This window comes from Cynocephalus volans, chromosome 14, assembly GCF_027409185.1.
Source record: "Cynocephalus volans isolate mCynVol1 chromosome 14, mCynVol1.pri, whole genome shotgun sequence".
NCBI lineage: Eukaryota > Metazoa > Chordata > Mammalia > Dermoptera > Cynocephalidae > Cynocephalus > Cynocephalus volans.
In genome coordinates, this window is record NC_084473.1 from 54,315,065 (window position 1) to 54,329,499 (window position 14,435).

At 34.5% G+C, this 14,435-nt stretch overlaps 1 long non-coding RNA gene across 1 annotated transcript in view; it reads left to right on the top strand.

The window, feature by feature from the left end:
• The first annotated feature begins 5,199 nt into the window (after positions 1–5,199).
• The window catches only part of LOC134363363 (uncharacterized), a 30,076-nt gene continuing 20,840 nt past the window's right edge, over positions 5,200–14,435 (top strand). Inside the window, exon 1 of the long non-coding RNA XR_010021702.1 lies at positions 5,200–5,234. This is a non-coding gene — a long non-coding RNA (uncharacterized LOC134363363). The remainder of the gene's footprint in view (positions 5,235–14,435) is intronic.

Consider the following 14,435-nt stretch of genomic DNA (forward strand, 5'->3'; position numbering starts at 1 on the left):
TCCATTCCTTTGGGTATGTTCCCAGCAGTGGGATACCTGGGTCATATGGTGGATCTATCTGCAATTGTTTGAGGTACCTCCAAACCATTTTCCATAAAGGCTCCACCATTTTGCAGTCCCACCAACAATGTATGGGAGTTCCTTTTTCTCTGCAACCTCGCCAGCATTTATCATTCACAGTCTTTTGGATATTAGCCATCCTAACTGGGGTGAGATGGTATCTCAGTTATAATCACCAAAACAACATGGTACTGGCATAAAAACAGACACATGGATCAATGGAATAGAATAAAGAATCCAGAAATCAACCCACACACCTACAGCTATCTGATCTTTGACAAAGGCACTGGGGAAGAGCCTGCCTCTTCAACAAATGGTGCTGGGATAATTGGATATCCATATGCAGAAGAATGAAACTAGACCCATACCTCTCACTATATACCAAAATCAAGTCAAAATGGATTAAAGAATTAAATATACACCCTGAAACAGTAAAGCTTCTTAAAGAAAACATAGGAGAAACACTCTAGGAAGTGGGACTGGGCACAGACTTCATGTATATGACCCCCAAAGCATGGGCAACCAAAGGAAAAATAAACAAATGGGATTATATCAAACTAAAAAGCTTCTGCACAGCAAAAGAAATGATTAACAGAGGTAAAAGAAAACCAACAGAGTGGGAGAAAATATTTGCAAAATATACATCTGACAAAGGATTAATATCCAGAATATTCAAGGAACTGAAACAACTTTACAACAAAAAAAAGTAACCTAATTAAAAAATGGGCAAAGGAGCTAAATAGGCATTTCTCAAAGGAAGATATACAAATGGCCAACAGACACATGAAAAAATGCTCAACGTCACTCAGCATTCGGGAAATGCAAATCTAGACCTTGTTATTTAATGCACTAATTTTCTAGAAAGTGTAACTATAATTTATTTTTAATATTTTGGTAGCTATACTTTAATGTAATTGAGTTCCCATAGAATCCTATGTATTTTGTTAAAAAAAAAATTAAAGTTTACTCTGAGTTGCGTCCACTAGTTTCACTAGGCTACCAAGGGGGCCTATGGCACAAAAGAGATTAAGAACCACTGAGCTTTCTTGATATAAATGGGACGTTATAAATAATGTTGATAGAAAACAGCTCGTGTCAAAAGGATATGTACAATATGGTGTAATTTGTATGTGTTTTTATGAAAACCACACAAATTAATGCCATTTACTTTTCATGAAATCATATTCAACTATAAATATAAATGTGAGGAGACACACTAAATTCGTGACAGTTTTTGCCTCTAGGAATAGAGAAGATGAATAGAGAAATGAGAAGATGGATAAAAAAGACTTCATATTTAGGTATAGTATTTTATTTCTTTTATTAAAGAAATGAAGAAAAACTGCTGCCATTTTTAACAATTGTAAATTCTGGGTTATGGATACACTAGTGGCTGTGCTTTTAATTCTTTTTTGAAACTCTCAAAATAAAATTTTAGTAAACTTTTAGAAGTTAATTCAAAATAAGATACTGCCTGTATCGCATTTTATATACAATATGTAATATTAGATAACAAATATTTCATAACTTTTAGGTATTGCTATTATTGCTATTAAAGAGAATCAAAGTGTTTGGAAAGCAAAAGTGGAAAGGCTGAGCCTTCCAGGTGAGGAGAGCTGTGTGAGTAAAGGCACACTAAAAAGGAGCACGTCAGAAGCTAATGAGATGGTGCAGCAGTCATTCAAATTGTAAATATTTCTGTGAACTATTTGTCTTTTCTGCTCATGAGACGGAACTTAAGGTCCTGCATTCTCAGTTATTGGGTGTGTGGGTAAAGCCCAGGGCAGACCTTGGTAATCTGGTGTTTATTGGATAATGGTTTTGTAGTGAGGGACACGGGGGACCAGGCAGTGCAGCACCAACTGACTCACTGGGAAGGAAGCTCATTAAACAGACCGTTTCACCAAACAGGACCTCCCGTGCCTGAAAGGACTCTGGTTGAGGATGGAGGACCTTTTAGAGACGTTGCTAAGCAGGATGAAAGTAGGGACGACTTTATATGCAAAGCACTTGGTTCGATGCTGAAGGCAGGCACTTGCCAGTGTGTGTTAATGAAAGTTCTGAAACATAGTCAACCCTAGCTTTCTCTCTTTCCTTTTTATTGCAGATTGTTTCCCAAAAAGGCAAGCCAAAGAAGAGAGTTTTACAATTAAATAAGTTAGGAAGTACTTTAGAATTTATCTCCTCTTGGAAAGTCACAATACTTGTATATATTAGATATTAAGGGCTCTGAGAAGTCCTATTTCCTTTTTTAACCCAGTATCTCCCAAACTGATTATTAACATCTCATAGAACTTATATTCTAAATCATTTTAGAAACACTATTCTAATATTTCAAAAATCCAAAACAACTTCAGCTAATTTTTGTAGGGGAGAAAAATTTCATAAACATCCGGTTTACTCTTGAAGCATGACATTAAAAGATGATTACAAATATATTAGAGTACATAAAGCTGGATGAATTTCCAAGGCAGCAGGTTATCTCCGATGTCTGATCATTGTCAAAAGTCTCTTTATGGTTTATGGTCCTGTCAAAAACCCTCAGTTCTCCCATATGTACATATATGGTACGCTTTCCCTCCCAGTTAATTGTGCCATAAATAATTTTTTCTTATCTGCATATCGATTACAAGGTAATGAATGCCACTTCATATCATGTGAAATACAAATCAAGCTCTAGACCCCATGAGATAATTTTCTTGGCCAAACTCCCAGGCCCTGTACTTGGGATGAACTTCAATTGTGTCTCTAGGGTTAGTGAGTGTCACGTTTCTAAGTGATGATCTGTTTATTTCATGCCACATTTGCAAGCTGTCTATTCCTCAAATGTACCATTAAGCATTACACTGAGATTTTTTAAAGGTTTCAATTCACTTTATTTTCGTAAATTTTCTTTATTCAAATTAATCCCCATTCACAATTTGCTCATAACTCATCTTTCTAGAGAGTTTGGGGTTACTCTTTCCCAACAGGGTGCTTGCAGAAAAAAATAGCAACTAAAATTCATAGTTGACAAAGGCATATTTTCTTCTCCCCAGTCTTTAACATGCTTATTCCAATGAAAATGATTTGCTTGCAGTTGTAGCAAAGGAGACTTCTTTTTCATTGACTTTCCACTTTTTATAAAGGCACCTACCTGTGCCAATTCTTTTTTTATGTGCTAGTACAGTTTCCTCCTTCTTTAAATAAAACTTGGGGTGTCAATTCCACATTGGGAATTTATTTGATATCAGTGAGAGAAATATTTCCATCTGAAAGACATTATTTTTGAGATTGAGTCAGGCTTCATGCTGAGAAAAGGATCAAGGAGATATAACAATTGTTGAAGAAATGAAACTCAATGTGTAAAATATTATCAAGCATAGAAGCAGCATACAGTAAAGGTGAACAATTGGAAGGAGTATTTTCCCTTGACAATTTGGAATAGCTGTATCTCCATTTCAGTGCTAAAATGCTCTGTACATTTGCTTAATAATAATTTCAGCCAATATCAGTGACTAAATAATTTCTTCCTGAAGGATAAAAGGTGTTAAAACTTACATATTTTTAACATTGTACTCGAATACTTTATTCTGAAATTCAAACCACATGTGACTCAAATAAATTTAAAGTATTTTCTGGGATCTAGGGCCTTCCTTTAGGTTACCAAACTCTTTGATCTCTTAGCCCATAGACACAGAATTATGAATTTAACAAAGCAAATTCACACCCCAAATCTATCAAGGTCTGTGTAAATTGAAAACTTTGAAAATAGGAGATTTGGGGACAGGACATGTTTCCAAGCACTTTATAAACCATATGTCTTTGCTGTTCAGAAGACAGGTATCAGCAATGTTTTTAAATGAGAAGACAGTCATAATTGCAGGATCTCTCAGCAAGACCATATTTCACACCCACTTTTTTGAGACAGCATTTGGTTTCTAACATGAGACCCCAGTACAGCTGAGCCATGAAATAAGCCAAAGCAAGACGAGATATTACGAAAAAGTAAACACAGTGGATACCCAAAATACATAATTCCTTCAGGGAAAATACTTTTATATTTTGTTAAATTGAAGATCCGTAGGTGTGACAAAACTTTCACATTTTCACGGTTGAGCTCAATCGCATCCCTGTGGTTTTTGTTACTCTCATTAAAACATGTCATTGAAAACTTACAACTATTTTCATCTTCTTTTATCCTCTTTAACTACACAGATTCCAGGCTCTAATTGTCTTTTGCTCTCTTGACCTCGTCATGCAAATAGGGTTGGTTTATCTAGAAAATGTACATTTATAGAGAGCATAATAAGTTTTAAGACTATATTGTATTATTTCTCTTGCCCAGTGTTGAAAATGGATTTTTCAAAAGGCTGCTGGATTAATAAGGTTTTCTCCTATTTTCTTTTTATTGTGTGCCTTTCGTGTTTTAATATCTTAATATAGTTCATTCAGTTACTCAGGAAATAATTGTCTAGGTTATCCTTTTGTTCGTGGTTTCTCAAGGCAATGAATTTGCATTTCTAATATTAAATTTTATTATTTGTAAAAACTTGTAACTTGCTTGCCAATTGTATATAGTGTATGCTAGAAAATATTTATATATTTTAAATTATGTACATAAATTTTATATGTATACTTAAATAAATTGATATTGAAATAGAAATCTAGCAAAATTTATAACTTACTCTTGATTTGTAAACATTGAGGTACAGGGAAAATCTGGACACATTCATAATCTACAAGCAACTAAAATTTCCAGAGATAATTCAAAATTACAGGTAATTCAAAAAGTGTTACTTTTTTTTCTGGCAAATATTCCTTTAAAATGTATTTTTTTAGTGGTACACTGCCTGGTCTGAGTATTTCAATCTCTGCTTTTCATTTGAGGTGCTAAAAAACAGTAGTGGACTACAGATTTTGCTAAAAGAAATGCCTAACTAGTGACCATCAGGCTGGGAAATGTCTTCCAGACTTTAACATAAGTTTTAGAACAACACAGATAATTCCGAAAGTGAAGTAGGAAACATCTTGTGCCTGGTTAGGCATCATGTGAAATCAAGTTGTTCTGGGCTAGTTTCATCACTGGAAAGAGGAGAAGGTAGTAGCAAGGCTCCAGAGGACTCCATTGTCTGTGAGTCATTGTTATTTATAGCTAGCAGCCAGTCTCTCCTCTCTTCACATTTCCTGTGCGGGTAAGTGGTTTTACACTGTCCTTTCTATTTACTTTTTATATTTTTAGTAAAGGTTTTGTTTTTTTACCTGTAATAGGGTTGAATTGACATAATCAAGTTCTTCCATTTGAGCTTGGGAAAACTAGTTCACAACTCTAAATCTTGGATTTTTCAATATGAAAAATGGTGAAATAAATACTTCATTTTTAAAGTTGTTACAAAAAATAAATGAGTTAATTCACATTAGCGTGATACATGGCATGCAGTCAATGCTTATAAAGTCTTACTGTGTTATTAATTTCCAAAAATAACATTAACTTCTTTAAGCCTCTTGGTCTTTCTATCATTACAATGGGGATCATAATGTCAATTTTATATACTGTTTTGTAGATTAAATAAGCAAATATGTAATTGGCATAGGGCCTGGCATACAGTAAGTTGCTTGTCTGCTCTCTGGAGCAATGGTAAAATTTAAGACATAGAAAGTGCATGACCCTTTGCTACATATCTCAGCTGTCTACCTATATTTTCAAAAATCAACCTGTAGCTCACTTTAGTTTTTAGTGACTGTCTAGAAAAATGGTAAAACTAAAGAATTGATAACCTTTGGGTTTCTTTTCTGATTTCTGGTACCTCTCTTCTCTTTGGAATTGTTGCTCACAATTGGGGATGGTCCTGAGCCTCAGTCATGGTCAGCACTAAGCACTAAGAATTTCTTAGCTTAAAAAGCAGATGTTCTTAAATATGAGAAAAAGAACAGAAGATTCAAGAGGTGGTTAAATAGTAGGTTAATATTACATTTAAACTAGTTGCCCATAGAACTTAAGTACAATATTTATTGATGAAGAAGATATCATGGAAGGACAGGCACTGGGCCAAATAGTCACTATGCTAGAGAAGGGCTCTGTTGTACCAAGGTCCAGTCATGGATCCACTGTCCCCAGCCAATGACTTGGGTGAGTTACTTCAGCCTGTCTTGGAGGAGCTTTCCCAGATTCGGAAATAGGCACATGAAATTCGCTTCACATGGCTGTTCTGAAGATCGAATGTAAACTAGGTAGTAATTAAAGACAGATAAAATAATATACTATTATTATAAATTTGCTGGAAAGAAGGAAACAAGGAGACAGTGTACAGGTAAGCAATAAGGCATGATTGGCCTTGGAAAACAAATGTTGAAGAAAATCAAAGTGCTCCAACTTATTAAATAGGTCATCCCTTCTAGAGTCTACTTTTCTCTTTCATACTTTCCTCCCTTTATTCTGAGCAGAAGCATGGCCAAGCTCCCTCTTTCCCTGCTGGTCCTTATTGCAGTCCCACCTGCAATGCGTTTTTGAATTATCCCTAAATATTTCAGTGTGAAAATGAAGCAGAGCTAATTTAAAGAAACACAAAGGAAAAGGGGTTGATTCTTGTTCTAACTCAAGAATTTTCAAAATGCAAACTAGACCAATAGAGGATATTTTTAATAAGTTCTAATTATAAGTACATTTGTGTGGCATGATTTAATTTATTGGAAAACTAATTTTATTCAATCTTTTTTTCTTCTTAATGTGAAAGCAAAACCTCCAATATGTTGCCATAATACAATAAATATAATTTTCCAAGCAAGAAACCATGGCAACAGTTTTTAATAATAGAATATGATTGGCTGCATATGAAAAAATAAAACCACATTCTAAATAATTAAACTGTTTCTCAATATAAAATGATAATATCTCAAAGCATTTTCATGTTTTTATGTATACAATGTGATACACTGTTTCAGTCTGTGGGGAAACCTATAATTGCCAGACTATCTTTTCATGTACTACATTCTTTTTGTCACTAATCCATGAATTAAAATGATAATTTAAAGAAAATAACCTGCCTGGAAAAGAGAAACCTGAGAATTAGGTCCTTTAGAATGAATTCTTTTCATATTGGTCCATCCAATTGAATACATTTTCTTTATGATTTTGGAGAAAGGTTTTCATAGTTTGTAAAAGGGGTCAGTTCAGCAATCGTAGTTTAAATGCAATGTCTATCAATTTGGCCTGACATGTCTGCATTCAAATATTCCAGGAAATTAAGCAAACAGCTAAAAGTTTTACATTGACATGTCTGCCCATGCAACAAAAATCTGCTGAGAAGAGAAAATTTAAACTGAAGCATCCAGATGTCTAGCTTCCCAATGGACATTTGGCGTCACTGCAACAAAACATCTGCATGGCTAAAATTGTTCTCTTTCCAAACACTGCATTGTTTGGCAGGACCTTTCAAAAAGCTTGGTGGAATTACTTTACCAACTTTCAAGACAGACTTCAAACCATATTCCCTATATACTGTTCAAATGTCTTACGGAATAAGGTTACAGGAATACATAAATAGATAAATGATGGGATAACAATAAACAAATGAATAATTCATGTACACAAAAGGTTCAGGCAGTGATATTCATACAATATGGTCCTGCTACATGAAAAAGGCATTCCTATATCCAAAAATAGTATCAGGACCAGAACTAGTGAATAATGTTTTATTTCTCCAAAAGTCAACAGGATATTACTTAGTCTGCCAAATTTTAATAGCTATAGCCCACTCATTACTGGCAAAGTCAGAAATGACAGTAATGATTTTGACCCTAGAAAGTTTAATCTTACTTTCAATGAGTTAATCAGAAAGACAGCATACACCTCTATTTAACATCTTGAATATGACATATTTGAGTTGGCATTCAGAATATATTTCTCAAAATCTTGTGTGCTGTTAGTAAATATTTATGGGGAGCATAAAGGTGTATTCATATATTTCTCAACATATTGTGATCCATGTTGTATTTCAACAGAGTATCTGTTGTATGACAGAGCATTTAATTTACATAACAGTACTGACCTGGCCAGTAAAACCAATCTTCTTGTCAAGATTACTAGAATCTTTTTTTGTAATAATAAATTCTTATTTTTTAAAAGAGTTCTCTTTGATATCCCAGTGGTCTGAGAGCTCTCTCCCACATTGTTTATTTAAACGAGAAACAGTCATTTGAGATCTATTTCCAAGTAATTATACACTGCATTTATTTAATATGGCTTATCTACTACCAACTCAACCTGACTGCATAGAAAAGAGGAAAATACACATTATAAAAGAGAAACTGTCTGAATATTACCATAAGCTGTCCATGAAAGTAGCAGGTATGTCAGCAGATGTGCATTTAGCTGCCTGGTAAACATTGCCACTTGAACCAGATCAAATATTGTGTGTGCATTTCTGGTAAGACTAGGTATACGAGAGAACACTAATTTAGCATTTCAACCGCTTTATTCATTCTGGTTTTAATTATAAAACTATAGGAAAGAATACAGCTAATCCATCCCTTCTGTTATATATACACTTTGAGCTTAACCTGGGAAATCCAAAGTGCAGCCTGTAAAACTCAAAGACTTCAAAGGTTTCAATACTACAGGGTAAAAGCATTTATTTAGAATAAATTTCAACTCATATCTTTTACCAATTTTTTTTCAAATGTTACATTTGAGTACGCTTGATAATTTCATTTTTTGATCCATTCCTTCAGTCTGTTTAAAAGGCAATTACAGTCATATTGTTTCAGAGATCTTTCACACATAATTGCAGAGCTGAAAACAATCCTTTGAGATATAGCTAAAGAAATGTCTTTAATGTGTCTCAATATATGGGCAAATGATAGCTTTTGTGGACATATATTTTAGACATATTGGTAAAACTCTCACAATGTAAGTATAAAACATCAAATAAAAGTATATTACTCTGCTTTGAATGGAAAGTAGGAAAATATTTTGTAATTATTTAAGGAAATTAAAATTTTAACTATAAATTTAGAGAATTTGTTTTAAAAGAATAAGTTTATCATTCCTTGGAGAAGTGCACTTCTGTTGTAAAATGTGCATTTTTATAAAAATAGAATATAAATAATCTCATGGTTTCCCAAATGTGTAAATTTTAAGTTACCAATATACATAGTAATACACGTATTTGAAATACATTCTTGAATATTACTTAGGTGTTTTCTCCCTTCAATAGTAAATACTAACTTGAAAAAACTGTGAATTTATCTTTTTTCCTTTTTCCTATCTACAGTAAGTTTAAGTGAGAAATCATTCTTGGAATCCATACTTTACAGTGGCAAAGAAAGGGAAAGTTATAAAATACTTTGGGGGTTAAAATCTGTATCCTGATCTGTAAATTTTATGACCCAAAGTGAATCCCCTGTGGTATCATTTATTATAGCTAAAGTGATTGGAACTGGGGGCCCATGACACTATTACCTGTTTCTGGAGATTTATTGAAAATTAGCAATTCCATTTATATCTGTGAGATTTCAGGGATTACACTGTTATAGACTAGAAAATTGATGGATTTATGAGTCTAGTGAATCTAGTTGTACCGACTAATAGAGCAACAGAGAAAATTTAGAGATTTGTACTCCTAAAGGAGTTAACCTTTGGATAAAGAAACGTTTTTCAAGTAGAATGTGAGAAATTATTGAATCCATAAATTGTCACTGTGGAAAAGTAAAAGAGAGAAACAGAGAGAAAACTAACAGCACAAGTTTAACTTTTGTGAGAAAAAGAATGGAAAACGAAAGTTACCAAAAACAGTTTGTACTACCACATGTTTTGGTAATAAAATTGCTCATCGGGTTATTTATTACTCAAGTATAGTACCCATGGCTCTAGGTTTTCTTTTTGACTGCCTTGCTTCAAATGTATGAAATGGCTTGTGGGAATTTACACCACATCGAGAGTCATAGATTACACATCACATATCCTGCCCAACCCTTAGCACTGCCCCTGGCATAAAGTAGACATACAATAAATATTTATTGTTGGTTGTTGTTGATAAATCATATAAATACATATTGACTGCTTCTGATTTATGCTAATACCAGGGATGCCAGCTCAGTTTTCAAATAATTGTAAGGAGATGGTTTATCTCCTGTGAAATTTGACGTTATCTCCTACATTAGAAATGGCCATATGTGGCCATATGGTCTAGGTTGTTCTAACATTTTTAGGCATAAAGCTTTATTAACTTATAGTCTAATAACACATACTAGTGAAATTTCCTTACTACGTTGTTCTTTGTTTTATTATTATTTTCTTAAACCAAAAAGTACACATGTATAAGTACCTTATAGCAGAACTGATATTTAAATTGTTCATCCAGCGGGTACATTGGTTGCGGCAGGCAGCATCTGTTCTGATAGGTCAGGTTCCATTCAGAATCAGTGGTTAAATATTTTGAATACTCATTCCTGTTTTAAAGTGTATTGCAGAAATTCTAAAAAATATAAGGTGCAATCCCTACCTTCAAAACCATTAAAAATTAAAAATTATTTCGATGAAAACACATTTATACATATGCACAAAAAAATGGGCTTAAAAAATAATAGAAATAATTAGGGTATCACCTGAAGGTGAGGCAAATATCCTGGAAGTAATGGGATGGATTTAGGTCTTGAAAGATAATAAGGTTTTCTTAAATAAAGTTGAGTGGGGGAAATATTTCAAGCAGTGGGAATTCCTAGCTTAATGTATAGAGGCCATAATGAGCAGATGTTATTTTTTTCTTTTGGCTGTGTGTTTGGAGAAGAACTGGCAGAAATTAATATGGGATAATCAAAGAAAAAGAGATTAATAGCTTTGTTAATATTTCAGTGAATAATATTCCTCTAGTTGTCAACCTGACAGCAAAAATGCCTGTAGAAGAATTTAGAAAAACCTTTTAAACCATTTCTGGCCATTGTCATGAGACAATGCTACAAATATAGAATTTAAACCAGATGCATCTAATTATATTCTCCTACCACAAAGCCTGTTCCTTTCTGCAAGTATCCTATGTAAGAAGTTAAATTGGAGTATTCAGACTTGGTTTGTTTAACATTTTTATCCCTTACAAATTTCTTTTTAGATTGATATGAAGAGTTGACAAATGACATGTAGGAAAAGTAGGAACGAACCCTCTAGCTCCATAAATACCTATTTGAATCAAAGTCCACGTAATTACTCCTTTTTTCCATTAAAATTCACAACATGAAAGCCAATTTTTGTTTTCTTAGCAACACATGAAAATTGTTTTTTAAGGTCTTTACATGCCAGCAGATCACCTTTTCCTTGGTCTAATACTAAGTGACAACTCCATATTGAGCAATTTAAATCCAGGTCTTCAGTTTAAGAGGAACATGTTGAAATCTGTGATAAATGAAATAGATATTTAATGATATCTAATGTGCAGTGATACAGCATAATATAGATGGTTTGGCTTAGGAAAGACTTGCAAACATTATGCCACCCAGGGCACAGCAGCTGCAAGCTTAGCATAATTCCATAAGATATTCAGCTACAGAAAGATTTTGCAACAGAAAGATAAAAAAAATAATACATTTGCTTGAGAATGTGAAAATTACCTTGGAACTCACTTGCTATTTGCATTCCATCTTGGAACATGCTAAGGTGTTTGGAGCTTAAGTTTCCCATTCTTTATATTTTTCAAGAGAATAAATACTTATTTCTGAGTAAGCATACTTCTGAATTTAAAGAACATACAAAGATACTTTAAATACTGTCAGAATATTAGTATATCTATTTATCATCTAACATTATGTGTATGACATTATGATAAAATATACTTTATGTAGTTAATAGAGAGTTTTATTCTCTTTAATTGAAAGTAGGTAGTTATAAAAAAGGCTTATAAAAGAGGCCCTTAAAAGAGAGACTGAAGAGAGCTTGTTTGTCCTTTTTGCCATGTGAGGATACAGCTAGAAGGCATCATTTCTGAAGCAGAGAGGGAGAGCCCTTATCAGACACCGAGTCTGCTGGCACCTTGATCTTGGACCTCCCAGCCTTCAGAATTGTAAACAATATATTTCTGCTGTTTGTAAGTTACCCAGGCTAAGGTACTTTGTTATAGTACTGCAAACAAACTGAGACATAAGCTGAGATGCTGACATAACAAATAGCTGAGTGATCCGATGATTGCGACTTAAATTAGTCAGGCCTAAAAAAAGTGCATTCCACTGGGTGCCATATATTTTAGAAACCAGCCACTAAGGTGATCAAAGAGGTAAGTTACTCTGAAGTCAGGGCAGGCTGGAAAAATAAACTCTGGGGAACGGGTAAGACATATTTTCCTTTTCTAGAAGAGTGATACAGGACCAGGAAATGTCCCACAGGGGCTACTGGATGAGCCATAGGCAGTATTGATCAGTGTGGTCCTAATGGTTCCACCACACCAATATTAGGACTTCTAGAAAACAGGAGTCCCAGGAAAGAGAATGTGTGAGTACTCAAAAGAGTGAGAGATGGGACTACCTCTGGTCCATGGAGCCTCTTTCTGCCTGTGCAATTCTCTCCTAAGCTGCGTGTTCAATATGAGGTGGATGGAAATCAGATGGGATGTGAGTCTCCCTCCAGGCTTTAATCAGTTTAGATGAAGCCAAGTCTACATGGTAATAAATCCCCGGGTGGCTGCCACAAGAAGCTACATATAAGATAGTGACATTGAATTTATAAAAGTCAATACATTTCTGAGAGTGAAGAATCCTATTTTCAAATAGTACACAACTTGGTAGCTAATCCTAACTCTTTTGGCTGTAATGCGCAGAACAAAGACACAAAGAGGAGAAACATCCTCTCTTTGAGTACACTGTCGGCAGGACACCAGTTTAGACAACAAGGAAAATGGAGAATAAGAGAGCAGAAGAGGGAAGAAGGGAGGAAAACAGTTTTCAATAAGCTGAGTACTCAAAAGATTTTGCCCTTTTTTTGTTTTAGAATAGTGTGAGTAGTACCAGTTTGCCCAGTCCTTATACCCTCCCAGAAACCTTAAGAGAAAGCAGGGAAATCAAAAAGGAAAGATAGCTCTTAAGAAGGAAAGTATATCTGCTCAGATCATATCTATTTCTCCATTTTAGCTATTTGTGAACATTAGGGGATAAAGTTAGAAACTTCCATTATGCACATGAGAATACATCTCTCATTGCTGAGGCTCAGCATTGAGAATCTGGTGAAGAAAAAACTCTACAGCTCAACCTGGACATCTTGGGTTGACGTGTATGGATCACATATCAACCAGCACTTTCTGGGAGAGAGAGTGCTCTGAGTATATTGTTTTTCCTAACTCATATCTACTTTGTATCATTTTTGCCTGTCTCTGGAACTAATTATTAATGGCTCTTACATCTTAAGATAAGGAGAGAGAGGGGTTTTTCTTTTGGGGGGGGGGGTTGGCCCTAAGCCACTGAGCATTTTATATTGAGTTGAAGCTAAAAATGGGTAATATTCATACATCTTAAAGAAATTGCATTATTTCCAAAGGCTTCACTTTATATTCCATAAATAGAAGTTTGCCAGGATACAAACTGCTTCTACACATACCAGGATAGAATCGCTTCCTCTCTCTCCCTTTCTTTCTCTCTCTGCCCCTGCAACCCCCCGCCCCCTCTTTTATCTGTGCCTTGTGGCAGGTAACACATGGGACCCTCCTTCCTAATGACTTGATAAAATATATTTTGATAAGTTTAAAACAAATACATTGCCAAAGGACATTCTTCTAACCATATACATACACTTACATGGGCAATTCATAGCTATGAAGTCAGTCCTTTACCTTCATCAATATTTTAGGGCCACTGAATCACCACAAGCAAAGTAACTGATGTCATAAAAACATGAATTTGCTGTGTAAGAGGCTAACCTACCTCAGTACAAAGTTAAAATAGCTGCTGCTTCTTCGTTTTGATTAATCAGCAAGTATCCCTTCTCCTCATTTATAACTCTAATTAGTTTTTAACAGATTAAGCTCAGTTAGGAGTTGGGGACATTTCAAAGCTATTAATTCTTTAGAATTATAATATAGGCATTATGCTGTGGCAAAAATGGGAAAAACTTACCTCCCCTAATCACTAATATTGTATTGGAATTTTCCCTCCCAGTGACAAATGTGACTACAAAGACTGATACACGACACAATGTCCTATCCTTGATGAGGGTTTGTGAAGACCACATCTTTGGCCCACATCTCTGGATACTCTTCCAGATTTGGGGATCATATATGCTTATTGTTAAGTTTTTAGGCATTTTGTGAGTCCATTGTGGAATCTTTGGTAGCTTAAAATTAGCCATGGTGGGAGCATTTACACCAAATAAATCAGTAAATGCTACAAATCAGGACTCCTTGCCTCCCAGGAAGAGGGTTGTT